At 38.4% G+C, this 16009-nt stretch overlaps 1 long non-coding RNA gene across 1 annotated transcript; it reads right to left on the bottom strand.

The window, feature by feature from the left end:
• Positions 1 to 463: 463 nt before the first annotated feature.
• LOC111555792 lies at positions 464 to 15774 on the bottom strand. Its single transcript, XR_002735647.1, has 4 exons — positions 15560 to 15774; positions 4772 to 4880; positions 4053 to 4215; positions 464 to 2128 (listed from the first exon to the last, which is right to left on the bottom strand). It is a non-coding gene; the product is annotated as an uncharacterized LOC111555792 (long non-coding RNA).
• Between the last annotated feature and the right edge of the window lie 235 nt (positions 15775 to 16009).

Raw genomic sequence — 16009 nt, 5'->3', positions numbered from 1 at the left:
TGTTTTTGTGATGGTGAGTGAGTTCACATGAGATCTGATGGTTTTATAAGTTTTTGGTAGTTCCTTCTGTGATCATTCTCCTTCCTGCTGCCTTGTGAAGAAGGTGCTTGCTTTCCCTTTGCCTTCCACCATGATCATAAATTTCCTAAGGCCTTCCCAGCCATGTGGAACTGTGAATCAATTAAATCTCTTTCCTTTATAAATTACCCAGTCTCGAGCAGTTCTTTATAGCAGTATGAAGAATGGACTAATACACCTGTCATGGAACTTCTCAGCCTCCATAATTGCATGGGCCAATTCTAATAAATTCCCTTTCATCTATCTATCTATCTATCTATCTATCTATCTATCTATCTATCTATCTATCTATCATCTATCTATCTTCTATCTATCAATGCATCTACTCTTCCCACTGATTCTGTCTCCCTGGAGGACTCTAGCTAATATAACTACCTTAACAATATTAAGTCTTTCAACCCACAAGTATGGGATATCTTTTTTATTTATCCAGGCCTTCTTTAATTAAAGCAAAGTGTTTTTTAGTGTTCAGTGTACAACTCTTGCACTTCTTTCACCAAATTTATTCCACAGTATTGCATTTCTTTTTGATGCCATTGTTAATGTGATTTCTTTCCTAATTTAATTTTCAGATCATTTATTGCAAGTGCATAGAAATATAATTATATTTGTATATTGCTCATGTGTCCAGGAATGGGCTGGACTCATTTATTTGTTCTAATAGCTTTTTAGTGGATTACTTACTATTTTCTATATACAAAATTACATCATCTGCAAATAAAGATAGTTTTAATTTTTCCTTTCCAATATGGATACCTTTTATTTTGTTTACTTTCCTAATTGCCCTTACTAAAGCTAACAGTATAATGTTGAGTAGAAGTGGCCAGAACAGCTTTGTCTTGTTTCACATAATAGAGGAAAAGCATTCAGTCTTACACCATTAATACAATGTTAGTTGTGGGTATTTTATAGATGCCCTTTAGTAGTTTGCATAAATTTCTATTTCTTGTTTATTCACTGTGTTTACTGTGAAGAAGTATAGAATGTTGTCAAATGCTTTTTCTGCTTATATTGGAGTGATCACATGGTTTTTGTTCTTTATTCTATTGATGAAGTGTGTTACATTAATTGATTTTCAAATGTTAAAACAGCTTGTATTCTTGGAATAAATCATACTTGGTTATGGAGTATAATCCTTTTAATATACTGCTGGATTTGATTTGCTAGTGTTTTGTTGAGGAACTCTGTTTCTATATTCATAAAAGACATTGATCCGTAGTTTTATTTTCTTGTAATGTCTTTGCCTAGATTTGGTATCAGGATAATATTAGCCTCATAGAATGCATTGGGAAGTGGTCTCTCATCTTTTATTTATTGGAGGAGTTTGTGAATAATTGTTGTTAACTATGTAAATATTTGATAGCATTTACCAGTGAAGTCACCTGGTCCTGGGCTTTTCTTCATGGGAATGTTGATATTACAAATTTCATCTCTTCACATGTTATAAATCTATTCAGATTTTTTGGTGCTTCTTGAACCAGTTCATGTATTTTGTGTCTTTCTAGATTTTTTTCATTTCATCTAAGTTCTCTAATTGATTGCCATACAGTTGTTCAACTATGGAACTTTTGTACACAGCAGAAGTACTCTCTCTATATTTCCCAATTCATCACACGGAATATTGAAAAATATATTAACTCAAGGATCAAAATTTAATACAATTAATTTTTTACTGCTTCAGCAGCGACATTCTTAAGCTGTTAAAAAAAAAAAAAAAAACCTGTAACTCCTTGGTAATGAAGAACACAATGACTACTAGGGCATTTGATGCCAGTACCGAGAGGTTCACAGAGTATACTTTGAGAAGTACTGGCTTATAGTAAAGAGTCTGTATGTCAAGTTTGGGCTATCTAAGTCATGCATATCCTTTTTCTCTTGTACCGTCCCTGCAAGTGAAAGCCTTGCTTACCAGACTATTGTTTCTGCAATGTTCTTTGAACAATTTTTGTAAAACCAGTTAAAATGTTCAACTTAGCAATGTCTTCTTTGCTCTCAGTTATACCAGTTCTCACCCTGAAGCAATGGTATATGAGCTTCAATAAATGAAAAGCTGCAGGGCAAAAAATAGCAATTTCGGGGAAGAAAAAATATTGTTTCAAATTTTATTTCCTTTCTCAGGCAGTCATATTATAGTTCTGTGGGTGCTCTGATGAAGAAAAGCACTGGTGTCTATGAAAGCACAGATAATAAGTGTCAAAAATCACTTCAGAGCAGAGGCAAGGCAGGGAGGGTAAAGAAGAGCATGCCATAGAGAAAGGACACATGCAAAAGATCCAAAGATCAGACAGCATTTGACCCAGTAGTTAACTGGAAGTCTTTTGTTTTGGCTGCAAGGCAAACTGAAAGGATATAGATCTAGAAATAAAACTGCCAAGGTAAATAGGAATGGTACGATATCCACTCACATTGATGAGGGCAGGTCTTCTTTACTCAGTCCACTGATTCAAATGCTAATCTCTTCTGGAGACATGCTCATAACACTCCTGGAAATGTTTCACTAGCTATTTGGTAAAAATATTGTTTAAAATCCTCAAATTTTATTTCCTCTCATGGGCAATCATATTATAGTTCTGTGGGTGCTCTGATGAAGAAAAGCACTGGTGTCTATGAAAGCACAAAGAATGGGTGCTGTTCATTGTTACATTAAGGACATGAGACATACTCTTCAGAGCAATAGGAGAGACATGAAAGATCACTTTGGCTACATTGTGCAAAATAGATTAGAAGGGCAAGATAGGAGGTCAGAAGAGCAATTAGAAGACTGTTGAAATAATCCAAATGAGAGAAAATGGGGGGCCTGAAAACACAGTGGCAAAGGGTGAAAAGGAGTAGGTAGATTTTTAAAATAGAAACATAAGAACATCAGAACTGGTAAATTTTTAAGTGCAAAGAGTGAGAGAGAAGAAAATCAAGAATAATGCCTACATTTCTGATGGATGGTATGTTATGTTAAGAAACACAGGAGTGGCCAGGTGCGGTGGCTCGCGCCTGTAATCCCAGCACGTTGGGAGGCTGAGGCAGGTGGATCACAAGGTCAGGAGATCGAGACCATCCTGGCTAACATGGTGAAAACCCATCTCTACTAAAACTACAAAAACAAAAACATACAAAAAAAAACAAATTAGTCAGGCATGGTGGCAGGCACCTGTAGTCCCAGCTACTCAGGAGGCTGAAGCAGGAGAAATGCATGAACCCGGGAAGCAGAGCTTGCGGTGAGCTGAGATGGCACCACTGCACTCCAGGCTGGGTGACAGAGCGAGACTCTGTCTCAAAAAAAAAAAAAAAAAAAAAAAAAAGATACACAGGTGGAGGATGGGGACATTTAGGTGAGAAGTTAATTAGCTGAGTTTGGCACAGGCAGTTTTGGGTGTTTATGAGATATGTGAGTAATGATACATGGTGAATTATTTGTAGAGATATATAGTGAATTATTTAACAGAAGTTTTCTATACATTGTTGAGAATAGCCAAGTTAGTTTCTGTTCATTTTTATACATACCAATCTGCAAGCATGTGTGAATTTCTTCAACAGCACTCAGTAGCTTGGGTGCGAGAGCTGGTATAGCTGATGACTTAGTGATGATGGAGCACGCTGGGATAATGACACTGGTTCTAGCAATTCTAATTTTCAAGTGGGGAAGAAGAGCTTGTGCCACAGAAGTCAGCAACTGTGGTCCCAAGAATAAGTCTCCAGAAGCATCCTTCAACTGTGCAATTAAAATTCAGGGTGGCCAATAAACAGGGCCCAGAAGAGGAAAGCCCGTGGAGGAAAAGAGAGAGATCAGCAGAGTTGCATTGTTCTCACTGGGGCTTTTTCAGAAGGCAAAATTCCTGTTGTGGCATGGACATCTTTATTCCATTCCATTTTTTCTTTTTTTCACCTTTCCTTTCTGTTTTTCTAGTCAGGATTCTGAGAAGGAGAAAGCACTATATTTTAAGCTAGAAAAAACATGATACAGGAAATTAGGTGCTTACAGCCCTATTGGTAGGGATGATGTGGCAGGTCTTCTCAAATGATGCTCTTGTGACACAGAAATGTTTTTTGGCGCAGCTACCACCTCAGAGCCTGCCCTTGTAGCTATGCTGGAGCCACCGCTACAACTGTTTCTGGATATCCAGGAAGATGGAGATTAGTCACCTGAAGATTCAATGCAAGGACTAGGATGTCATATCAAGAAATGACAATTGTGAGCATTACATCTCAACACCCAGAAAGCCGGAGAAGGAATACTAGAACAACATTGTGGGGAAACTTTGTGTTTCCATAACATTGCTTGCCAAAATCACGAGCCAAAAACCACTGAACAATGGCCCCCTCTTTACATCTACCTTCCAAATCTCACGCAAGTGCATTTATTTGGCAAAACCTAATATGCATTTAAAACTTACATGAAAGGGGGTCATGGAAATGTAATTTTTGCCTTTTCAATCAATCACTCAATGGAGATGAAGGCAGAGTGCAGTTTAGGTGAGTCAATTCAGAGAACCCACATCCTGGGGATGCCAGCAAAGAGGGAAATGTGTGTTTTGTTTTCTGGGTTTTTTTTTTTTTTTTCCAGAAATGATGTGTACCCTCCTCCTCGCCCTGTTCAGTGGATCTATGCCAAGAAATGATTAGGAAGTTACATTTCTGCCCCTCAGATGAGGAGTTACTAAGCCTTTAGTTTCTCTTAAATTTTTATTTGAGGTTTCACCTTTTCTCATACTTTCCTTGAGCCTTGTGTCACACCTGATAGACTTTTCTCAAGCCAAGGTCACTTTCAGATCAGACATCCTATTGAGTGGCAGGTACTGTTCAAGACACTAAACATACAAAAATGAAGAAAGGAATTGAAAAGCCTGGTCCTTATGAACATTATATTATAATAGGGATGATAAAAAACTAATATAATGATTAAATAAACTATAAGCTATTTTAGGAAGTGGCCAGAGCAGTATTTAGTCCAAGGCTATTTGTCCCCCACTACTGAGGCAAGATACTTCTGAGTTATTTTGTTAATGCCCATATGTCTCATGAGGTTTTCCAGTCTGGCTGGTGAGAACAGTCACTATGCATGGTTTCTCCAAGTCCTCTCAGTTATCTCCCCAGCCTTGGGTGGTCTCCTCACAAGCATGAGCCAAATGTACTCTGCCTAACACTTTGGGAAACTCTCCAGGGCTCTCGGTCCTGTGAACTTCAGTTGCCTTAGTCTCAACTCTCAACTTGGGAAGTCTACTAGCTCTCCTTGGGTTCCTCCTTCCTTTTGTCTCACATTCACAGGATAACTGTGTTGTATTTCATGATATCCATTGTTTTGTAATCCTCTCTTTCATGTATTTTCTCTGCTTTGGGGGTTGTTTTAGGCAGGAGGGTAAATCTAGTCCCTTTTACTCCATTATGGCTAAAGCAAATGTTCTGACAACAGCCCCTATATGTCACAGATGGTATGTTTACTAATTTTATGAAATGGTAGGACAAGATACATGAATATTAAGCTCCGACTCCATCACTAGAGAGCCACATTGATACTTAAATGTTGATGACTATAAATTTTATGAGGGATGGTATGATGGTTAATTTTATGTATCAACATGATTAGGCTGTGGTACCCAGTTGTTTGGTCAAACATCAATCTAGACATTGCCGCAAAGGTGTTTTTAGATGTGATTAATATGCAAATCAGTAGATTATCCTCCATAATATGAGTGGGCTTATCCCATCACTTGAAGACCTTAAGAGAAAAGACTACAGTTCCCTAAAAAGGAAAAAAACTCTGCTTCCAGACTGTATTCAGCCTCAAGACCAATATCAACTCTTCCCTGGGTCACCAGCCTGTTGGCCTGCCCTGCAGATTTCAGACTTAGCAGTTCCCACAATCTTGTGAGTCAATTTGTTACACTCTTTCAAGATATTAGATTATATATATAATCTTCAATTTGTTCTGTTTTTCTGAAGAATCCTGACTAACACAGTTGGATATATGTCTGTCTTTTTTACAGCAAACCCAAGGGAACTGGGATAGCTGTTAAATAATTCAAACCCGTGCTATCTTGAGTTCTTTGTGGCACTTCTTTATTTAGAATACCAAGACATATATAATGCAGTTTGTCTCTGGAAATAGTCTACTAATGACAGAATATATTGAATTGGTCAAAACTTAAGGAAATCAAAAGTTTGCTCCTCTGCTGGCTATTGCTGACACACAAGGCCCAGAATAAGAATTTTAAGGTTGGTTCTATTTTCTTTAGTATGTTCTATATCTGAAATGTCTATTACCTTAAGCCTAGTGTCGTTCTCTCCCTGTGTACTTCTCGCACACTATTACCCAAACTCATCTCTCACAGTATTAACAGCCACAGGGATTGTAGTGAATCAGAATAATCCCCAGGACTTTTCTGACAGAGATACTAACGAAAACAGTCTTTTGCTTTGCAGCATGGCTAGAAGAATGTGTAACTAGGACTGCTTGTGGCCATCTTCTTCACTTGCAGCAGGAGAGACTGCAAGTCACACAGGAAGAGTGGAAGAAAGAGCCAAATATTCTGTGCCATGGAAGAATCTCAATTTCTAGCCTCAAGTCTTTGCTTTCTTTAGATTTTCTTTCTTGTGAACTGCTGCAATATCCTTCACAATAATGGGAGCCAATAAATACATTTTTGTCTACTCTATTAGAACTGGGTTTGCGGGTGCCTGGAACTAATAGTGATTGGACATGTTTGCACCGTCTTGTCATTGGAGATTCCCATAACAAAAATTAGAGGTGTAGCAGCTTCAGAGTGATTGGACTGTACCACTGCAGGGAGAACACCTGTTCTAGGTGGAGCGATTTAATGTGTGATTCAAAATTATATTTTCTCAGTGAGTCAGGAGAGATCCAGAAGCTAATATTTTGATGAACTAAGTTATCTTACAAACTATCTTACCATTGATCATAAAAAATCCATTGGTTATCAAAAATTACCTTAATTACTTCCCTAATGAAATTAATTAATTGTTTTAATGCAAAAACACAGATAGAAAAACAACAATGAGATACCACTGTATACTACTAGGATGCTTATAATTTTTTACAAAAAGAAAATAATAAGTATTACTGATGATATGGAAAATTTGAAACCCTTATGCTTTTGCTGGTAGCAGTGCAAATGGTACATTCACTGTGGAAAACAGTTTGGTGGTTCCTCAAAATGTTAAACATAAACTTACCATATGACCCAGCAATTCAACTCTTACATACATACCAAAAAGAAATGAAAGCAGAGACTTAAACAGATACTTGTTCATTAATGTTCACAACAGCATTATTAACAATAGCCACAAGTTACAAACAACCTGAGCATCCATCAACAGAGGAAGGGACAAACAAAATGTGGTATATATATATACAGTGGAATGTTATTCATCTATGAAAAGAAGTTAAGTTTTGATACACATCGCACATGAATAAACCCCGAAAATATACTACGTGAAATAAGCCAGATACAGAAAGGCAAATATTTTAAGATTCCACTTACATGAAATATCCAGAATAGACAAATTCATAAGGTAGATTAGAGGTTAGCAGGGGCTGGGGGAAGTGAGAATGGAGAGTTATTGCTTAATAGGTATAAAATTTCTGCTGGGGGAGATGAAAAATTTTGAAAATAGATAATGGTGATAGTGGCATAACATTATGAATATAATCAATGCCACTAACTTATATGCTTAAAAGTGGTAAAAATGGTAATTTTATGATATATATATCTCAGATATTTATATTTTACCACAATAAAACAAATGATAAAGCACACACACATACACACACAACTAGACAGTACTATACGTGTGGTGACTAAGAACAAAAGACAATGGCTGCAGGTCAAACAATTTGACGTTCAAGTAGGGATCTTTGGGAATGTTCTTGATTCATTTGTATCTCAGTTTCTTTATCTGCAGAACTAGGATAGGAAGTATAATAGCTAGTTCATGGTGTATTAGTTCATTCTCACATTGCTATAAAGAAACACCTGAGACTGGGTAATTTATAAAGAAAAGAAATTTAATTGGCTCACGGTTCTGCAGGCTGTACAAGAAGCATGACTGGGGAGGCCTCAGGAAACTTACAATCATGGCAGAAAGAGAAGGGGAAGCAGGCACGTCCTACATAGCTGGAGTAGGAGGAAGAGCAAGAAGCGGGAGGTGATACACACTTTTAAACAAGCAGAGTGAGAACTCACTCACTATCTTGAGAACAGCAAGGGGGATGTCTGCCCCCATGATCCAATAACCTCCCACCACGCCCCTCCTTGAAAATCAGGGATTACAATTTGACAAGAGATTTGGACTGGGGCACAATTCCAAACCATATCACATGGGTTGGAGGAAAGATGACATTTATATAAAGTAATAATTTAGCATGGTAAACATGGTGGATAACTATTAAATATTAGCTATTGTTACCATTATTATTGAGTTCACTTTCTACTTCAGTAATCTCCACATTACCCCACAGTACTGAAAATTCTTCTCATGATTTTTTATATCATTGTTTATTTAATTTTTATGAAATAATTATTTTAAAATTATATTTTCAATCCAGAGCTTGTATACGTGGTTAAAAACTTGAATTTCAAAGCATAGGCTAAAAGCCTTAGAAAATAAGGTAAGAGAAATTAAGAATAATATGAAAATCTTGAGAATTCTATGTGACATTGTGTTGCCTCCGGGATGCCAAGCCATGACAGTGCAAAAATGAATCCTGCCCATCCACAACCAATGATTGCATAGAATGTTACAGTACCAGCAGTTATCTTAAAATCCCAGTATGTACTCAGGTACTCTTTAAAAAGTTAAGACATGCAATTATTGTGCAGATAACAGTTAGCCACAATCACCTATATATTCATCTATGTTGTGCAGGAAATCCTGAGAGACAATTGCATAAAATTATCATTTAAACTTCAAAGGTAAATTATTGGAATATCCCATTGTCTAAGAGCACTCAACTCCTGGCAGAACAATTTAGTGAAAAGTAAAATTAAGCAAACAAATAAAAAAATAGTTTGAAACTCACTTCAATTGTAAGGCAAAGTGAAAATAATGGAAATAGTAGACTTGGAAAAATCCAGCTATTTTAGATCAGAAAATGACTCACTTATCTATACAAATGGCTAAACAATATGTGAGATGATGAGAGTATATATAAACAACTTATATAAACAACTTATATAAACAACTGAACTATTTCATGCCACTATTGTTCATGTTCTTATTGTTTCTTAGTTTATTGTACCAAACCTTATTTTTAAAAGCAAAAAGTAAATAAATTTTATCCTTTAGAAAGTTGGAGAGGGGGCCGGCCACGGTAGTTCACGCCTGTAATCCCAGCACTTTGGGAGGCCGAGGCAGGTAGATCATCTGAGGTCAGGAGTTCCAGGCCAGCCTGGCCAACATGGTGAAACCCCATCTCCACTAAAAATACAAAAATTAGCCGTGCAGGGTGGTGGGCACCCGTAATCCCAGCTACTCGGGAGGCTGAGCCAGGGAGAATCTCTTGAACCCAGGAAGCGGAAGTTGCAGTAACCAGAGATCGTGCCACTGCACTCCAGCCTAGACAACACAGCGAAATTCCATATAGAAAATCTAGGTAGTACCATTCAGGACATAGGCATGGGCAAGGACTTCATGTCTAAAACACCAAAAGCAACGGCAGCAAAAGCCAAAATTGACAAATGGGATCTCATTAAACTAAAGAGCTTCTGCACAGCAAAGAAAACTACCATCAGAGTGAACAGGCAACCCACAGAATGGGAGAACATTTTTGCAATGTACTCATCTGACAAAGAGCTAATTTCCAGAATCTACAAAGAACTCAAACAAATATACAAGAAAAAAACAAACAACCCCATCAAAAAGTGGGGAAAGGATATGAACAGACATTTCTCAAAAGAAGACATTCATACAGCCAGCAGACACATGAAAAAATGCTCATCATCACTCGCCATCAGAGAAATGCAAATCAAAACCACAATGAGATACCATCTCACACCAGTTAGAATGGCAATCATTAAAAAATCAGGAAACAACAGGTGTTGGAGAGGATGTGGAGAAATACGAACACTTTTACACTGTTGGCGGGATTGTAAAGTAGTTCAACCATTATGGAAAACAGTATTGCAATTCCTCAAGGATCTGGAACTAGATGTACCATATGACCCAGCCATCCCACTACTGGGTATATACCCAAAGGATTATAAATTATTCTACTACAAAGACACATGTACACGTATGTTTATTGCGGCACTATTCACAATAGCAAAGACTTGGAATCAACCCAAATGTCCATCAGTGACAGACTGGATTAAGAAAACGTGGCACATATACACCATGGAATACTATGCAGCCATAAAAAAGGATGAGTTTGTGTCCTTTGTAGGGACATGGATGCAGCTGGAAACCATCATTCTTAGCAAACTATCACAAGAACAGAAAACCAAACACCGCATGTTCTCACTCATAGGTGGGAACTGAACAATGAGTTCACTTGGACTCGGGAAGGGGAACATCACACACTGGGGCCTATCATGGGGAGCGGGGAGGGGAGAGGGATTGCATTGGGGAGTTATACCTGATATAAATGATGAATTGATGGGTGCTGACGAGTTGATGGGTGCAGCACACCAACATGGCACAGATATACATATGTAACAAACCTGCACGTTATGCATATGTACCCTAGAACTTAAAGTATAATAAAAAAACAAAAAACAAAAACAAAAAGCTTCCTAGAAGTTGTAGTGACTCTAGCAAGTTTTCAGGATGCAAAAATTGATATTTAAAACTCAGTTGAGAGCCTGATGAGGTGGCATGCATATGTAGTTCTAGCTACTCAGAACACCAGAAGTTCAAGGCTATCGTGCACTATAATCATACCTGTGAATAGCCACTGCACTCTAGCCTGGGCAATATAGCAAGACCCCATCTCAAAAAATTGTATTTATATAACTCTAGCAAATAGCCTGTGTAAGCTAAAAATTGTATTAAAAATACAGTATCAAAGAAGTCAAACAAAAGAGGCTGTATAATCCAATGCTATGACACTCTAAAAAAGGCAAAACCTTGGAGATTAAAAAGATCAGAGGTGAGGGAGATGGGAAGTATAAATAAGAGGAACACAGAGAATTTTAAGGCAGTGAAACTTTTCTCTACGACACTGTAATAATGGATACATGTCATTATATATTTATCAAAACCCACAGAATACCCAACATCAACTGAAAACCCTAATGTAAACTATAAACTGTGGGTAATAATGATGTGTCAGTGTAGGTTCATCAACTGTAACAGATGTGCCACTGTGATTCAGGGTGTTGACAGTAGGAAAGATGCATGTGCGGGGGCAAGCAGTGTACAGGAGCTCTCAGTACTCTCTGCTGCATTTTGCTGTGGACATAAAACCTCTCTAATAAATAAAGCCTACTTTTAAAATATGCAAGACACTCTGTGTGTTCCACAAAGCCTAAGATATTTATTTACCTTCTAGCCCTTTACAGGAAAATGTTGCCTACCCTGACCTTGTTATAAAGTTTCTGATTTCCTTTAATAAAGCTGTTTCCAGACTACTACTTTTATTCCTCCTCTGAAGCTTCAATTTACAATCTCAGAACTTCCTGAAGCTATTTTAATTTAATCTAGTGAATATCATGAAAGTTACATGTAAAAATCAGAAGAATACATTCTGATATCAGAGAGATAAGATACTTTTTAATGTAAAATCTTAAAAGACTAGGAAAGGCAAAAATGCTAAAGAAATAAATCACAGAACACATACTATAGAAAAATTACCATTTACGATTCCTCAAAAAATATATCTAAATCTAACAAAACATGTACATGACTTTTATACTGAAAATACACAATACTAATGAAAGAAATCAAAGATCTAAATAGATGGAGAAACATATCCTATCAAGTTAATGGATTAGAAGACTTCAAGAGAGCAAAAATGTTAATTTTTCCCCAAAATGATATATAAGTTTAACAAAACTCATCAAAATCACAGAAGGATTCTTTGTGCATAATGATAAAAATTATTCAAATTTACATGAAAAGGCAAAGGAATCAGAATACCTAAAATAATTCTGAGAAAAAACAAAATGGGAGGACCACTATACCCAATTTCAAGTCATACATAATCAAGACAGTGTTGTATTGGCAGAGAGGTAGACACGTGGATCAACAGAGAATCTGAGCACAGATTGCCTGGAATCTAACCAGCTGCTGCTAATGAAACACTGCGGGTGTGATACCCACCTTGCCAAGTGCATGGGAGCTGGGTGGGTTTACTGTCCCCTGCTACTCCCCACTCCCTATGTGAACTCTTATGTGCAACAGAGGCAGCTGTACTCCTACCTGTAACATCATCGCGGCGGCCAGAGAAGTGTCCGCTGACTGCTACTAGGACCACTGCTTGCCCTACACACAGAAAGTCAGAGCGCAGACTTACCTGATCCAGCCTCCACTTGGCTTTGCCCCATTACCTGCCCTGGTAGCTTAATACAAACAATAGAAACTTTTGGGAGCACTATGGCACTGCCCATTGCCTGAGACACCAGGGTACCTTCCCTGGGTAACATAAAGCAAGCACAAATCTCACTAGTACCACTGCAGCTGGCACTCTTTGGCAAGCACCACCTCCTAGCTGGAGGCCAACTATCAGTCCATTACAGCATCTCTAGGTAGAATAACACAGTGCCAAGGAAGGAAAAAACCTGTGTGTGACTTCAGCTATCACCATTGCCAGTACCACCATGGCTAACTAGGAGGTCCTGAGTCTGTCCATGTGACCAGTTCATAACTACTACAACTGGCACCTGAGAAAGCAAACACATTAAGGCTATTTAAAACCAAGGAGTCTCAGAGTCTATGTCACTCCCCTGCCACCTCCACCACAGCTGGCCCTGGTAGCCACTACTGGAAAATCAGAGGACAGCTCACATCACTGGATTCCTTGCAGACATTCCCCTGCACCAGCCTAGAGTGTGGCAGCCCCACTGGGTGACTAACCCCAGCAGAGCATTAACAGTAGTCTGGCTCTCAGGGACTCCCACTACTGCAGGAAGGGGGAGTATACCATATCAAGGGAGCATCCCGTATGACAAAAGAACCCAGACGGCAGGCCTTGAGTTCCAGAACCTTTGTTTGTGGAAAGTTTCTTTCAGCAGAGGAACAGGTGCAGTGCTGGGCTTAGCGTGGAAAGTCTGTAACTCTACTTTGTCAGGCAGCCCTCATGCTCATGAAGGGTCTTAAAGAAAGAGCACGCTAGCTAGCCGGGCATGCTGGCTCACGCCTGTAATCCCAGCACTTTGGAAGTCTGAGTCGGGCGGATCATGAGGTCAGGAGTTCGAGACCAGCCTGGCTAACATGGTGAAACTGTCTCTACTAAAAATATAAAAATTAGCCGGGCATGGTGGCAGGCACCTGTAATCTCAGCTACTCGAGAGGCTGAGGAGAATTGCTTGAACCCAGGAGGCAGAGGATGCAGTGAGCCAAGATCACGCCACTGTACTCTAGCCTGGGCAACAGAGCAAGGCTCCATCTTTAAAAAAAAAAAAGAAAAGAAAAGAAAAAAGAGACTTATTTTCCCCCTTAATCTACCACTGCAGACAGAGCTAGGGCTTCTCCCATGGGAGCTTCACGTGGGTACACCTATAGACAGCCTTTCTGGAACACGTCAGGTTTATCCTGCATCCCCACAGGAATAGTGCCCTCCAGCTTCAGGCTTGCATGTGGGGTAGAGCCATACTCCCTCTCTACTTGGAACACGAACGTTCCTGCAGATGAAAAGAGGTACCTGTCTGATCTGAATAGCCGGAACACCGGGTCAGGAGTGTGACTAGGTGGATCGCATTCCTGATGGCCTGGCAGTGAAACTGAGAAGTCAGAGGGCAGAATATCTATCTACTTCTTTTCCTTGGGATAGATATGGGGAAGCGGGCAGGGGAGCAAGGGTTGAAAAACTGACTATTGGGTGCTCACTACCTGTGCTCACTACTTGGATGTGCTCGCTACTGAACTGTGCTCACTACCTGGATGCAATATACTCAAGTAACAAACCTGCACATGTACCCCCTGGATCTAAAATAAAATTGAATTTAAAAAAAATGTATTTTGCAGCAACGTGAATACAGCTGGAGGCCATTATTCCAAGTGAGGTAACTCAGGAATGGAAAACCAAATACCCTATGTTCTCAGTCATGAGCTAAGTGAGAGGGAGCTAAGCTATGAATGTGCAAAGGCATACAGAGTGGTAGGATGGATTTTGGAGACTCAGAAGGGGGAGGATGAAAAGGGAGAGATAAAAAAACTACATATTGGGTACAATGTACAAAACTTGAGTGACAGGTACACTAAAATCTCAGACTTCACCACTATGTAATTCATCCATGTAACCAAAAACCATTTGTACCCAAAAGCCACTGAAATAAAACTAAAAAAAAAAAAAAATTAAGCCACATATCAAGGATAGCAGAACCATCCTACGTCGGCCTTTGTTTCAATGGAGTAATAAACTTCTATCATATTAAAAAAAAATAGATACAGAACTCAGAATAGATCCACACAAATATGCTCAACTGATTTTTGACAAAGGTGCAAAAGCAATTTAATGGAAGAAAGATAGCCCTTTCAACAACTGTTGCGGGTACAATCAGACATCCACAGCCAAAAAACGAATTTTGACCTAACCCTCTCACGTTATGAAAAAACATTTAATTCAAAATGGATTACAAAACTGAAATATAAAATGCAAAACTATAAACTTATAGAAGGAAATAGGAAAAAAATATTTTGGATCTAGAGATTGATGAGTTTGCAAGATGCAGTATGACTCATAAAAGAATAAAAATCAATGTTAGACTTCATCAAAATTAAAAGCTTTGTTCTTCAAAAGGCCTTGTTATAAAGATGAGACAAGCCACAGAACAGGAGAAAATATTTGCAAACCATATGTCCAACAAATGCCTCGTATCAAAAATATATTTTTAAACTTCCAAAATTCAACATTTAAAAATCCACATAAAAAATGATCAAAAGACATGAAAAGGCATTTCACTGAAGAGGATATATATGGATAGCAAATAAACACATGAAAAGATGCTTAACATCACCAGTCATTAGAGAAATGCAAATTAAGTTCAACAGACAATATCCTTACTCACTTATTAGAACAGCTAAAAAAATTAACAATACCAAATGTTTGGTGAGGGGGCAAAGAAACTAGATACAGCAGTCCGCCTTGGGGTTTAGGTTCCCAAGACCCCCAGTGGATGCCTGAAACTACAGACAGTACTGAACCCTATATATATCTATAGATAGATACCTTTAGATTTTTTGTATGCATGTTTTAATTTATAAATTAGATAAAGTATGAGTTAACAATGAAACAGAAAAATTATAATGTGTTGTAGTAAAAGTTTTGTGAATATGGTCTCTCTCTCAAAATACTTTATCGTACTGCACTTACCCGTCTTTTTGTGATGATGTGATAAAAGGCCTATGCTGATGGGATGAAGTGAGGTGAATGATACAGGCATTGGGACATAGTGTTAGGCTACTACTGTCAGGAGGATCAACTGCTTCAGGTGATCCTGGATCACAGAACCATGGTGGTATCAATGGTTAAAAGTCAACAGCAGAAAATAATAATGACTAACAGGCAGGTAGTCTATAGTATACATATGTTGGACAAAAGGAGGATTCAGGTCCCAGGTGGGAGGTCATGGTATTTCATTATGCTATTCAGAACAGCACACAATTTGAAACTTACGGATTTCTGGAATTTTCCATTTAACATTTTTGGACCACTGTTAACTGTGGGTTAATTGCATTCAAGGAAAGTGAAACCATAGATAAGGGGTTTATGAGACCACAGTGTCTCATAAATTGATTATGGGAATCTGAAATGGTATAGCCA

Source organism: Piliocolobus tephrosceles, chromosome 3 (genome assembly GCF_002776525.5).
Source record: "Piliocolobus tephrosceles isolate RC106 chromosome 3, ASM277652v3, whole genome shotgun sequence".
Lineage (NCBI taxonomy): Eukaryota > Metazoa > Chordata > Mammalia > Primates > Cercopithecidae > Piliocolobus > Piliocolobus tephrosceles.
The sequence above is the reverse complement of the archived record's forward strand: the minus strand, read 5'-3'. Positions and strand labels throughout refer to the sequence as shown.